The following is a 13,934-nucleotide window of genomic DNA, read 5'->3' on the forward strand; positions in this document are numbered from 1 at the left end:
ACCTACTCAATGTCAAGCTATGCAGTTTTAAATGGACTATCTCATTTAGTCCTCTGGTAACTCCATATACATATGGATATATTCCGTATCATATTCTCTATGGATATGGATAGAGATAATGGATATATTCCATTGTCTCCACTTTCCTGTTAAGGAAAGTGAGGCTCTGAGAGGTCAAGTGACCTGCTCTGGGACCTGTGTGATGTCTGGATAGGGACAAACAGGGGGAGACTGGACGGGACCCATCATAAATCAAGATAAAGAGCTGCAACCCGGAGGCTGGGTCACTGCAAAAACACATGCCGGGGATGTGCCAGCGATTGTAGGCAGATGGTCAGAAGCTGGGACCGAAATACCATCCAGGTGCCAAGCATTCGTGTTAATGAGAGGCTAGATTGATATTTCGATAAAGGGGCCGTAGAGAAAGTGGGAGCGAGATGGGCTGGCTGCCGCTACCTCGAGACAGTGAGTCCCAGGCAGGGAGACCCCGGGCTGCACACAGGATGCCCTAATGACACACAGAAGCTATGCCAGTGGGGAAGGCAGGCTCCTGCCCCCGGGGGTTCACTCACACACACTCCGGCAAGACCTTGGCGACACATGGTGGGTGTCCCGACCCGGCGGTTCGTTGACGTCCACATCCCCGGAGACAAGGAGAAGGCAGTCCCTTGGCCAGAATCCCCAACCTGCCCCTCCTTCAAGATCCGTAATGAGACCTGCCTGAAATTACAGACTTCATTTTTCATGATCACTCAGTAGGACTTGCCGTGAAAAAGACCAATCACATTCCACAGCAGATACGAGGGGAAAGACACTCCCTCAGATTATTCTAGCGGTGGGCATGTGCCACGTGAGTGAAACCCACACCGTGTCTCCCACTCTGCACGCATTTAGTTGATCCGGCTTGCGCCAGGTGCTGTGCTGGGCTCTGGGGTTACACCGGCCAATAAGGCGTGAGCTCCGCCTACAAGGCCCCCCGCCTGGCCCTTTCAGGGGCAATGACGGGTCAGTCGGGCTGCAAGGTCACGAGAAGCCCCCTGATGGGAAGCGATAGGCATGCACTTGGGGCTCTGTCCGAGCACAGCAGGGAGTTGCCACTCGGTTTGGATACATCTGGAAGCCGACCTTGAGGCTGGAATTAGCAAGGAGCCGCTTGGGAGGTGCAAAGTATGCCGCTAGGAGAGCAGGGGACAGGTCAGGGGAGGGGAAGCACCCGGGAGTGTGCATTCTCCAGCCAGCCACCCCCCCCCCCCCGGCCTCCGTGGGATGAAGATGCTTCGTGGTGCTGGGGAACAGGAGCCAGTGTAGAAGGCCTGCCCGGGGAGGACGAGGCAGCCGGGGCATGTAGGCATCCGCTCTCAAGGGCTTTCACTCACTGGCACTTGGGACCTGCCACACCTGTGAGGTGACAGACAGCCGCACTGGTGAGCAGAACCCCTCGGGGGCTGCCAGGGAAGAGCTCATGCTGGCCCTGGGACTGTAGCCAGGCTGCACTGGAGGCGGAAAGGTGACGGGACATGGCCGGGACACTCACAGTGCCCAACCGAGGCTGCGCGCCTCCCAGTGGCTACTTATAAGGGGGTCTGTCTTGCCTCTCACGGTAAAACATAAACCCATCCGGGGGACCTGGGTGGCTCAGTCGGCTGAGCATCTGCCTCTTGATTTTGGCTCAGTCATGATCTCACAGTTTGTGGGTTCGAGCTCCGAGTCAGGCTCTGTGCTGACAGTGCGGAGTCTGCTTGGGATTCTGTCTCCCTCCCTCTCTGCCCCTCTCCTGGTCATGCTCTGTCTCTCTCTCTCTCAAATGAATGAACACTTAAAAAATTAAATAAATAAATAAATAAATAAATACAAAATAAGCCCACCCGAAGACAAAGGCCAATCACAATCTGGGTATCCAATCACACAATATCGCCACGCCTGTGCCCTGCATCAGACCAGGAGGGTATAATTCGTAATTCCCCCAGAGGACTGTGCTGGGAGATCATCAGCTGTTTTACAGAGAAGGAAACAGACTCAGGGCCGCTGCCTACGGGCTGTGGGTGTTGTGCAAGCACACCAGGGGTTGCTATTCATGCAGACTTCTATATGGACGGAGCCTTCTAGAGTTGTGCAGTGTGCAGCCTGTGCAACATATTCAGGAGGCCTATCTGGGCAAGGTTAAGCTACTTGCCAAGCATTCCGCTACTAGGCGTAGGCAGCGTGGAACCCCCACGTGTCTGTCCCAAAGCCCCAGCTCCTAGTCCCTGCCTCTTTCCCTCCGCAGCCTGGGGAAGGCACTTCCTAAATGCCTCCAACAGCACATCTTAACTCTTTCATTCCCTCCGGATGCTGCTGAGTCAGCCAGCTTCAGGGCCTGAAGAATTTGAGCATGGCAACAAGAAACCGGACCCGGCCAAGGGGTGGCACGAGTCGTGATAGGCAAAAGGAAAGAAACAGGAGCAAGAAACTAGACAGGGGGACAGGGCAGAATCAGCAGAGCTCTTCAGAAGACAATGAAGCAGCCTAAAGAGGCAAATGGACGTAGGAAGAAATGAGAGAGCTTTAGACCAGGGCCTCGGAGCCCCGCTCATCCCAGGGGTCTGCGATCCGGCTCCCAGGGCTTATTCCTCCTGAGGCGCCAGGGCCAGGATGGGTGCTGTGGTCAAGGGCTTCAGCCCATGCTGCTCATGAGGCACATCTTCCAGACGAACGTCGGGGCCCCTGGGACACATTCGACCAACGCGCTTTCCTCCTTCTTAAACCCACGGTAAACTTCCCAAGTGCTTCGCTTCCTAACCGTCATCGGCTGGGAGCATGTTGCTCTGGAAGGAGCTGGGTCCCCCGAAGTACCGTGGAGACAAGTCATGGAGGCTCTGAAACAGGGCCCTGCCAGAGAGTGTGTGCCCAGACTAGGAGAGGGACACCCGCCCCCCCCAGCCTACAGATGTTATACTGGATTCCCGAAGGCTCCACCTTAAACCATCCAATCCTGCATCCCAGCCCACGGGATGCACCCCCTCCTGCTCACACTGCTCCTAGGATGCCACCTTCTGGGGGGGGGGGGGTCTCTCCCAACTCAGTGAGAGCCCCCCTGCTCTGGACCCCAACCCCCTGGTTACAGTAAGGGCTGGGCTCCTGTACCCCTTCTCCTGCTCCATCACTTTCTTCCCCACCAGGCTGCAAACCTGCACTTAAAATAAAAGTCTACGCCCTCTCTCCTGTTCCTGACCTCACTCCAAACAGGCCCCGAGAGTTCAGTAGAGTTATTTGTTTCAAGGTCGCGCAGAGCTCCACATGGCCATGCAAATGGGCTCTCCTTTATTCCATTACCAGCTTCTCAGTGACCTTCACAGCGGGCTGCTCCTTCCTGCTGAAACACCACCTTCCTCTGCCTCCTAGGGCCCCACTCTTTCTGGGGTGCCCTTTGGATCTTTCTGGTGCTCCTTCCCAGCTCCTGGCTCCTCCCCCCTCTTACCCTGACAGCATACCCAGGGTCTGCTCTGGGCCCCCTTCTCTTTCTGCACATTGTCCCAGGTAACAGCACCTTGTCTCTAGGCTCTGAGTGCTGTGTGTTTGACGCCCCGCTACCTCCTGCTCTCATCTCCTCAAGGAATTCCAGACCCCTTGATCCGACTACTTAGTGACACGGCTCCTTGGATGCCTCGGAGCTATCTCAGACTTAACAGGGCAGACAGAATTTTCTATTTGCTTCCCATGAGGGGGTTCCCTTCCAGGATCCCACCCATCTTTATAACCCAGCCTACCTCACTCAGATCTTCAAGCCAAAAAATCTAGGAGTCCTCATGGGAGGCCCCTCTGTTCCTCACTCACTCCCCACTGGCAGCCCATTACCGGGTCCTGCCGTACCCCCACTACCAGCGTAGGCCAAGACACCTGGTCCCCAGAGATCTTTAGCTCCTCCTAGTGAGTCTTCCTGCCTTGACTCTTGGACCCTCTTCAAGCTACTCCCAGCAGAGCAGCTGGCAGATTAAACAAACAAACAAACAAACAAACAGCCACACTAGATTTGTTGCTAGTCTCAGCCTAAACGCACAAGGCGTGCCACCATGTTTACAATAAAACCCATCCCGTCGCCCTTTCAGCCCTGATTTACTCCATCCTCCATTGATGATGCTTTGCCAGCCACAGGGTGCTGCCTGTTCCTTGAACACACCAAGCCCACCCTTCCCGCTGGCTCGTGGCCCTCCCCAGTCCCTGTCCTCAGAATGTGCTCCCCCCGTGTAGGCATCAGGGGGTCCCATCTTAAAGGTCTTCCAGTCTCTCTTACCTCCCCACCTTGTCATTGTCCTCAGGGTCTGAACCCATCTGCTTGTTTTCTTGTTTCTGTCTGTTCATGGTCTATCTCTGCCCTCGCTGATCATGGTGGTCCTGAGAAGCACTCGAGTGGTTAAAACGGAGTGAACGTTTGAATTGATCCAAAGAAGAGGAACCAGGCTGTGAAGTCTCTTTCAAAAATGGGCATCCTCAAGAAGTCTCCTGAGAACTAAGCGTCCTACAAGAACAATGAGATTACCGTTCTTCAGATCCCCAAAGACCAGCAATAAATGAAATCCATGCCCAGAAGTCCGGACAAACAAGGACACTTCTTTCTAATTCTCCTCTAAATCAATCTCATCATTGCAATTAGCACATTTTATGTTAGAGTCAACCTGAGCTTGATGGTAAGTCAATGACACCAAGAACAACAGAGAAGAAATGGGCCCCTTGTACGACCCTCAGGCTCAGAACTTCAAAAGAATGTTACTTCTACATTCACCCTTGACTGTTGGAGCTGGCCTCTCGGTGCTGTGCAGTGAGTAATAGCTTTATAATCCTGCCACGGATCAACCTCCTGTGTTCTCTTTCACTGGGATTTGGATTCTGATCTGTCATTTCTCTATAATTATATGTCAGGATTATATTTCAGGAAAGAAACCTGTTTGAAGCCAAAAGTATAGATCTTAAGTTTAGACATTTAAAAAATGCACCCACACAAGAAAGGTTTTGTGAGCCTCTATCAGATAAAAATCTAGAAGCCAGAGCAGCCCACAGCTGGGCAGAGTCAAAACTTAATGCTATGGGGGTATGGGGGGAGGGGAAAGTGGGTGATGGGCACTGAGGAGGGCACTTCTTGGATGAGCACTGGGTGTTGTATGGAAGCCAAGTGGACAGTAAATTATATTGAAAAATGTTAAGCAAAAAAGTCTTATCCCCCCCAAAAAAACCTTAATGCTATCATTGCTCAAATGTGCAAATTCTTTTTTTAATGTTTGTTTATTTATTTGTTTGTTTATTTATTTATTTATTTTTGAGAGTGAGAGAGAGAGAGAGAGACAGCACAAGCAGAAGAGGGCCAGAGAGAGAGAGGGAAAGAACCCCAAGCAGGTTCCACTCTGTGAGCCCAGAGACCAACACTGGGATCAAACTCCTGAACCGTGAGGTCATGACCTGACCTGAAATCCAGAGTTGGACGCTCAGTTAGAATGAGCCAAAAGGTGCCCCAAATGGACAAATTCTTTAGATGTGGTTCTGTGAAAGGAAGGTATATGCAAAAAGATCTCAGAAGACCAAAAGAGCCATGTGACTGAAGGAAAAGGACAAGAAGTCCAGCTTGATAAAAGATGGTTTATGAAGGGGACACGCAGACAACAGAGGGTGTTGTGGACAGGTCAAAACAGTAAATCTCCATGACCCCACCTTGTGTGAGACCTGTCTTTATGGCCCTAGAGGCTGGCGAGTACAGGGTCTTAGTCATATCTCCAGAGCAGGTCAAGGACGTTATGCCCAAGGGTGTACTTGAGGGTGTGGTTAGACAAAAAGAGGAGGGGAGATGAGGAGTCGGGGCTCCAGAAGGCTTCAGGTCACAGAGCAGTCATCATGGCGGATTTGTCCCAGGTGGCCCCAGCCTGGTCCACACAGATGTGAAAGGAAGGCAGTATCATGAGGAAAGAAGGCCTGGGCTTATTATGTGAAATATGCAGGGCTCTGTCCCCCAGAGGTGAGTCTTGCCCTTTGGAACAGTTGGCGCTCACAGACCCCATATAACATATTGTTAGACTTTCACATTAAAATTCTGATTTTAAAATCTGAATGCATTTTATAATGTGTTGGCTTAAAGCCTGAGGAAAATAACATTGTCTGTGTTATATTAAGTTCTACTAATCAATCTCTCAATACCATTGTCTTCTAGACGTTGGTTCTGTGAAGTAAAGGTGAGGGGTGAATGGAGCCACCCTCCCTCCCCCGCCTGTGTGAGTCCTGCCTAAGGGCCTTCACTGGTCAACAGCGGGAGATCTGTGGAGATACCTCAGCTCTTTCGTGGTCTCCTATCTCACCTCCCATCTGTTCTACTTCTACCCTTCCCTGCCCGGGGTCAGGTCTAGAGCACTTCTCCCCTGGTGAGACTCCACTGCTTTACTGCCCAGACTCCTCATCCTCCAGACAAGCGTCTTGGGTCCAGCCTTCCCCCTGCAGCCCCTGCCTCTGTTCTAAAGGACAAATCGAGTCACAGCGATACTCACTCAACACGGAGAGGTGCATCCGGGGGAAGCCATTAGCGTGAAGTACCAAATCCGCCATAATGGTCACCTCGCCCACCTGACCTTTACCCTTCCACCTTTCTAGTTCATGCCCCCCCCCCACCCTTCTGGCTCACTCCACACTCCACCTCTGCTAGATCCCAAGTAGCTTCAGGGTTAAGCGGCTTTATTCACATTCATGTTTTCTCTTCTTGAAGGGTGTTTCCTCCCCTGTCCAGCTCACTTTTACTTTTCCCCCAAAGGGTAGTGTCACCTCTGCTGGTGAGCCTTTGGGTCTTCAGACTTGGCTCCTGGCCTCTCCTTGGTCTGCCCACCATCCCCAGTGCATACAATGTGTTTCCAATAAACCATTTACTGGTCCACTGGCCCCACTTGACTGTGATCTCCTGGAGGGCAGGGTCAGGGAGCTTTAAGGGGAGGCTGCGTGGCTCAGTCGGTTAAGTGTCCAACTCTTGATTTTGGTTCAGGTCATGATCTCGAAGTTCATGGGATGGAGCCCTGTGTCCTGCCCTGTGCTGACAGTACACAGCCTACTTGGAATTCTCTCTTTCTGCCCCTCCCCTGCACACATGCTCACGTACTCTCTCTCTCTCTCTCAAAAAAAAAGGGGGGGGATGCTTTCTGTCATATAGCAACCATTCAATAATGTTAATTGAATGAATGTTGAGTAGATGAATGGACTGAATGGATGGACCGGGCCTGTTCTTTTAGTTTCACCCAAAGCTTTTTTAAAAATGCCAGCACCTTGGGGCACCTGGGTGGCTCAGTCGGTTAAGCGTCCGACTTCAGCTCAGGTCACGATCTCGCGGTCCGTGAGTTCGAGCCCCGCGTCGGGCTCTGGGCTGATGGCTCGGAGCCTGGAGCCTGCTTCCGATTCTGTGTCTCCCTCTCTCTCTGCCCCTCCCCCATTCATGCTCTGTCTCTCTCTGTCTCAAAAATAAATAAAACGTTAAGAAAAAAATGCCAGCACCTGTCCCCTGGGCCAAGAGGAACCAGAAGAGAAGCCAGTGTCCCAGCCTGAGACAGAACATTAAACGGAAGGTAGATTAGATCGTAAGGGCCATCATGGGGGTGGCCACATGAATTGATGGGAGAAACTGTCCTTGTGATGCAAACATGGGAGGCTCTAACTCGGGCTTTCACGAGGTAGACAATTTTCCCAATATGGATGTTTGCTCAAAGGCACCATGAACGGAAGCAAACAAAAGGATTGGAAAAGGAATTTGAGAACCAAGATTTAAAGAAATCTGGTATTTAAACATAATAACAGAAGGGGCACCTGGGTGGCTCACTTGTTAGGTGTCCGACTCCTGATCTCAGCTGGGATCTTGATCTCAGGGCTGTGAATTCAAGCCCCGCGTTGGGCTCTCTGCTGGGCACGAAGCCTACTTAAATAATAATAATCATAATAATAACTGAATGAAAGGAGGGGGCCTGAGGTAACTGAACAATGTGTTCCCTCAACACATGACTGCTGAGGAGACATGCAGAGACACTTCAGTGCAGTTGCTTTGAGCAGGCATCCATCTCTGGGAGCTGGGGGCACGGGCTTCCCCCTGGAGGAGTGACAGGAGGAATCTCCATCCATCTAGTTTGCCTTCGTGCCATCCTGGGGATCAACAAATCACTGACGTCTCCAAGTCCCTGCTGCACTAGCAAAGACAGGCCAGAACTATCACCTAGGAGGCCACCACATGCACCCACTGTACCCTGAAGGGACATGAGCCAGATATGTTCTGGCTGAGCTCCAGAACACGTGCCAAGTACAGGCCATCAACCTTGCAGGTCCAGAAACTGAATCTAGGGTTGATCAGACATAAGAACAAAATTCACGTCAACAAAAATTTCCAAGAAGTGAATGTATAGTTGGGAGCAGTGCAAGGAATAAAATGCTGAGTCGCGTCTGATGCTCATGTCTGTAGATCTGTCTCCCTCAAGGGAGAGCACTCAGGAGAAGCTACAATGTCAAGTGAAGGGCCCTGGGGAACAGAGTCCAGCAAAGGCTGCTGGTTTGGTGACCCTAAGCCTATGGCCAGGGGACTCTACCAACGAATGCCCCTGTCTCCACTGTAAGATAGGGTCTCACCTACCCATCAGAAACTTGTATTTGAATGGACTTTTTTTTTTTCTTTTTTTTTTTTTTTTGCTTTCTGCCTGCACGTCTTCTGGCCCCTCTCCCTTCCTCAGAACAGGCATAGGGGATTATAATTCCCAAATTGGTTGATGTCATAGTCTGGAGCTCCCAAAAGCAGAGACCATAACAAAGCCTTGGGTGAGGATAGTGTTTTGGAAGGTGATGCCAGGAAGCATGTCTTCACAGACATGAAGAAAGTGAGCCAAGGAAGGGAGAAAAGTCAATGAAGTTTCCTCAACGATAAGGCAGTTCCTTGGTCCCCACTAAAGTCCATCTGAGACAGCGGGTGAAGCATGCCCAGTAGAGCATGTACCCACCAATTCCTTTCTCCATTGGTTACAGTTTATCCCTGGAAGCATTGGCTATCCCCTGCACCTCCAAGCTGTGCCTGTGGGCGCCCATGCATGTCTCAAGTGCCAAAGAAAGCCTTCGAACAGAGGGGAGGAGAGAGAAACCAGAGTCCAAGTAGGAAGTTGTCAGGCGCTGGGAATTGTCTGCGGGTGCCCGTGAGTTCACACGTGCCCATGGAAGAGGTCTCATATCCCCCAAGGCCACATTCACAATCAGCTAAATTGGTCTACAAATGGCTAATTGTCCGAGACTTGATTCTTTTTTATTCCCCTTGAGGAGTAATCTGCCAATGACCTTTGTTCAATCACTGCCCTGGGCTCCTGGTCCCACAGTGTTCAGCCCAGGAACTGAAGCTGGAGAATAAAAATGACACTCCATGAAAAGATTGTTCTTTTTTTGTCCCCAGTGTTTTCATTTACCATGAACTGTAAGTGATTCATAACTTGGATTTTCCCCACTTGTCACAAAACATGAATTTTCAGTTCATTTTAAAGATAAATTTTTAGGGGCACCTGGGTAGCTCCGTTGGTTAGGTGTCCGACTTGATTTTGGCTCAGGTCATCATCTCCCAGTCCTGAGATTGAGCCCCGGGTCAGGTTCTGCACTGGGCATGAAGCCTGCTTAAGATTCTCTATATCCCTCTGTTCCTCTCCCACTCGCATGTGCATGTAGATTCTCTCTCTCAAAAAAAAAAAAAAAAAAAAAAAAGATTAATTGTTAAAGTTAAACCAGCCCCTGAAAAAGTAGTGATATTTAAAATCATCTTTCAGTTAATTTCTGTTGTAATACAGAGACTAACAGACCAATTCAAGATTTAAGATTTTGTCTTTTTACTCAATTAATATCCTAGAATTAAATATTTATTATTGATATTGAGAAAAACTAAAAAAAAAATATATTAATTGCACCTAAATTATAATCAAGTCAAAAATTTCCAAATTAAGATGTAATACTAAAACACTTATCATTCCCTTCAACTCATGATATAATTACAAAGTCAACCTACTATTTATCTAGAGTATTTATTCAGCCACATTATAAACCACTAATTTTTAGGGAAAGTTCAGTTGACAAACACCCTTGGCTTCTGCCACCTGGAGTACGATCTCCATTTTTCCTCCAACTGTGATAACAGGTGGCGGCGCAGCGACAAAATGTCTGAGATCTGCCATGTCTAGCCGAAGGGCTACAATGAAAGAAGTGGGCCATAATTAAAAGCCATCAAAAAGCAAAGGTATAGGGGAATTTTGAGAAGGGCATTTGAAACCGGAGTGGTTTTGCCCCTTCCAACAGCTAATGATTGCAAGGGGCTCTGGGGAAGAAGGTCAAAAGGGGCTGCAGCAGCGCGGGCCCTGTGAACTCTCAAAATGGCCCTGCCAAGGCTTGCTTCTAGAACAGGGCACACACAGAAGAGAAACCTCAGGAAATGAATCAAAAGTGACCAGGACAGGGGCAATAGAGACAAAGGTAAGAGAAGATCCAGACCACAGTGGGGAAGGGGACTGGATCCAAGAAAGTTTGCTCAGAAAGCAACGTGAGAAATAAGCCCACGAACCCAACCGAAGGAGAAACGCAGATACTGGGAGCACAGGGAAGGGAGGCTTTAATCAACGTTCTTGCAAGAGTGGGCGTCCTATGGGCAGGCACGCTGGGAGCAATGACAGCAGACAACTTATCTCCTAGCATGCTAGTCCTTCTCCTGGTTCCTCATTGGTTGAGCACTACAGAGGTAAGTCCCTCCCCTGGTCCCTCATTGGCTGAGTGCTACAGAGGTTACAGCCTTCCCCGGAAGTCCTCCGTGCCCAGGTAAGGCAAAAAGCAGCCTGACTGGAACAAATGTGCATTCCCTGAGGTGACGCAGACACTTCAGGTGTCTTGCAAAGTCCACAAAAAATAGGCCCCCAAAATGGAGAGGGGAAGAAGAATCAGGAAGTGAAATGTCCAAGGGTTTGGGACTCCATTGTGGGTGGGAGTTCCTACATATTTCCAATAGGTTGTAAACCTGTTGTTAAGTAGATGGTACAGCTTTTATTTGGTATTTCTGGAAATGAATCATCTCACTTCTCACAGCAAGGTGCTGTATGTTTTAACAATACACAAAAACAACAGAGTGGGGAGCTCTATGGGGTTAGAAAAGCTTTTCTTTTTTTTTAATTTTTTTTAATGTTTTATTTTATTTTTGAGACAGAGACAGAGCATGAGTGGGGGAGGGTTAGAGAGAGAGGGAGACACAGAATCCAAAGAAGGCTCCAGGCTCTGAGCTGTCAGCACAGAGCCTGACGCGGGCTCGAACTCACAGACGGTGAGATCGTGACCTGAGCCAAAGTCGGAAGCTCAACCGACTGAGCCACCCAGGTGCCCCAGAAAAGCTTTTCTGAACACTGCCTGAATTGGAAAGTTTAGGAAAACGAATTCCACTTAAAAACAAGTGACAGACATGCTCATTTTAGCAGCACATATACTAAAAGTGGAATGATACAGAGAAGATTAGCATTGCCTCCGTGCAAGGAAGACACGCAAATCTGTGATGTGTGCCATAAGAAAACAAAAGAAGAGTTAACAGACAAATGTTGAGGTCAAATTGCATACAAAATGACTGTAAAGAAAAGAGTAAGAAGCAGAATAAACATTCCTAAAGACTATCAAAGCATGCCAGAAAAATGTGACAACAGAACAGATCAGAATTAACCTATTATCTCAAAATAAGCTAAAATGATATAACATATGGGTAAAGAACATTTAGGAAAACTCAGAAATGGAATAACAGACTTCACAAAACAATTAGAAGTGAAAGAAAAGTTTCTATCAAATTAAGTCTAAATTAGAAGGAACACAGTAGTGAATAGACAAAAATATTGCCTGAAAAGAAATATCTGATTAAAGAAAAAAGAACTTTAAATAAAAAAATTCAAAAAAAAGGTTTGAGAAAAAAATAGCAAACATTGAAAATAGGCAAAGAAGATTAAACATGCAGATAGGAAGAGTCCATTAAGAAGACAAAAGAAGCAAGGGAAGAAAAATATTAAAAACATAATTCAACAAAAATTTCTGGAAATTAAAAAAAAAGGATATGAGAATCCATACTGAAAGAGCATACCGCACACCTGAGACTTCTGACCTACAATAACCAACACCGAGATACTGCTTAGTAAAATTACTGAGCTTAAAAAATAAAAACAAAAGAAAAAAAAAACCAATTTGGGCATGTAGAAAAAAGGACATGGCATTTGTAAGGAAAAGAAAATTAGATCACCTTCAGACTTTTTAACTGGAATACTTCCTGCCAGAAGAAAATGGAGCATATGTTTAAGAAACTCAAGGAAAGGGATGGTAAGCCAAGGATTTTATAGCCAGCTAAACTGACTCTCAAATATAAACACAAATTATTATGGACACAGAAGCAATCAAGGAATAATGTTCTCATGAGCTCTTCCTGAGGAATTTAATAGAGAATGAACTTCAGACCACCAAATATTGAGTCATCAGCATAAGGACAGGTGGTGAGCTTGGAATATACTGTTACTTGTAGAACTAAGTGAGGAGGAAGGGCAGGAGGTCAGACAAAGTAATGAGGATGGGCTGTAACAACACAGATAAAGGCAACTGCTTTTCTTTTCCTTTATTACTATTTTTTTTATTTTGGGGGGTGGGTGCAGTAACAGAGAGGGAAAGAAAGAGGGAGAGAGAGTGAATCCCAAGCAGGCTCCACGCTGTCAGCACAAAAGGATGGAAAAGGAACCCAGAGATTAAAAGAGACGTTAAAGATAAACCTTTTTTAAAATAAGCTCTACACCCAACATGGGGCTCAAACTCACGACCCCAAAATCAAGAGTTGAACATTCTACCTGCAGAGCTAGCCAAGTGCTCTAAACTTTTAAAAAAAAAAAAAAATTAAAGCGTTCATTTATTTGAGAGAGAGAGAAAGAGAGAGAGAGGGAGAGAGAGAGAGAGAGGGAGAAGGAGAGAGAGAGACAGAGACAGAGACAGAGAAAGCAGGAGAGGGGCAGAGAGAGAGGGAGACAGAATCTGAAGCAGGCTCCAGGCTCTGAGCTGTCAGCACGGAGCCCAACGCGGGCTCAAACTCATGAACCATGAGATCATGACCAGAGCTGAAGCTGGATGCTTAACCAACTAAGCCGCCCAGGTGCCCCTAATGTAAGACTACAGTTGTAGCATAACAAGAAATATGTTATCTGCTCTGTACCCATTCCTGGCATAGAGCTAAGAGTCTTGGAATCTCCCGAGTGCTAGGAGTGTGTGGGGGCTGGTTGCCAGATTAGAGGGTAGGAATTTCAAACCCCCACCTCCTTCCCACCCCAACCACTCCACCAAATCTCCAGGGAGGGCAGGAGGGTTAGGGAGTGAGTCAATCACTGTGGCCAATGATTGAATCAATCGTGCCTACATAGCAGAACCTTCACAAAACCCCTAAATGATGGGGTTTGGAGAGCTTCTGGCTTGGTGACCCATCCATGTGCCAGGAGGATGGTACATCCCAAATTCCAAGGGCACAGCAGCTCCCGTGTTTGGGACCCTCCCAGACATCACTCTCTGTACCTCTGGCTGTTCATTTGTACCTCTCATTAAACCCTTTATAATAAGCAGGTAACAGTATACAAAGTGTGTCTTTGAGCTCCGTGAGTGGATAAAGGAAATTACTCAAATTGGAGCCAATCAGGCAGAAGGGTGGGTAACCTGGGGACCTGCTGCTTGCAATTGGCATCTGAAGTTAGGAGTAACTTTAGTGGGACCGAGCTCTCAACCTGTGAGGTTGGCACTAACGCTGGGTCATTAGGGTCAGAACTGAATTAAATTGTAGGCCACTCAGGTGGAGTCGGAGAATTGGAGAATAGCTTGATGTGGAGAATCTGCACATTTGATGTCAGAAGTATTATGAAAACCAGTTTTCCTTTAATAGTGGATAGGGA

General features: G+C 48.1%; 1 non-coding gene across 1 annotated transcript; it reads left to right on the plus strand.

Moving 5' to 3' along the window:
* Positions 1-11,443: 11,443 nt before the first annotated feature.
* On the plus strand, positions 11,444-11,550 carry LOC128772573 (U6 spliceosomal RNA). Its single transcript, XR_008416751.1, has one exon. It is a non-coding gene; the product is annotated as a U6 spliceosomal RNA (small nuclear RNA).
* Positions 11,551-13,934: the final 2,384 nt, after the last annotated feature.

Source organism: Panthera pardus, unplaced genomic scaffold (genome assembly GCF_024362965.1).
Source record: "Panthera pardus isolate Hobbes unplaced genomic scaffold, ASM2436296v1 HiC_scaffold_22, whole genome shotgun sequence".
NCBI classification, from domain to species: domain Eukaryota; kingdom Metazoa; phylum Chordata; class Mammalia; order Carnivora; family Felidae; genus Panthera; species Panthera pardus.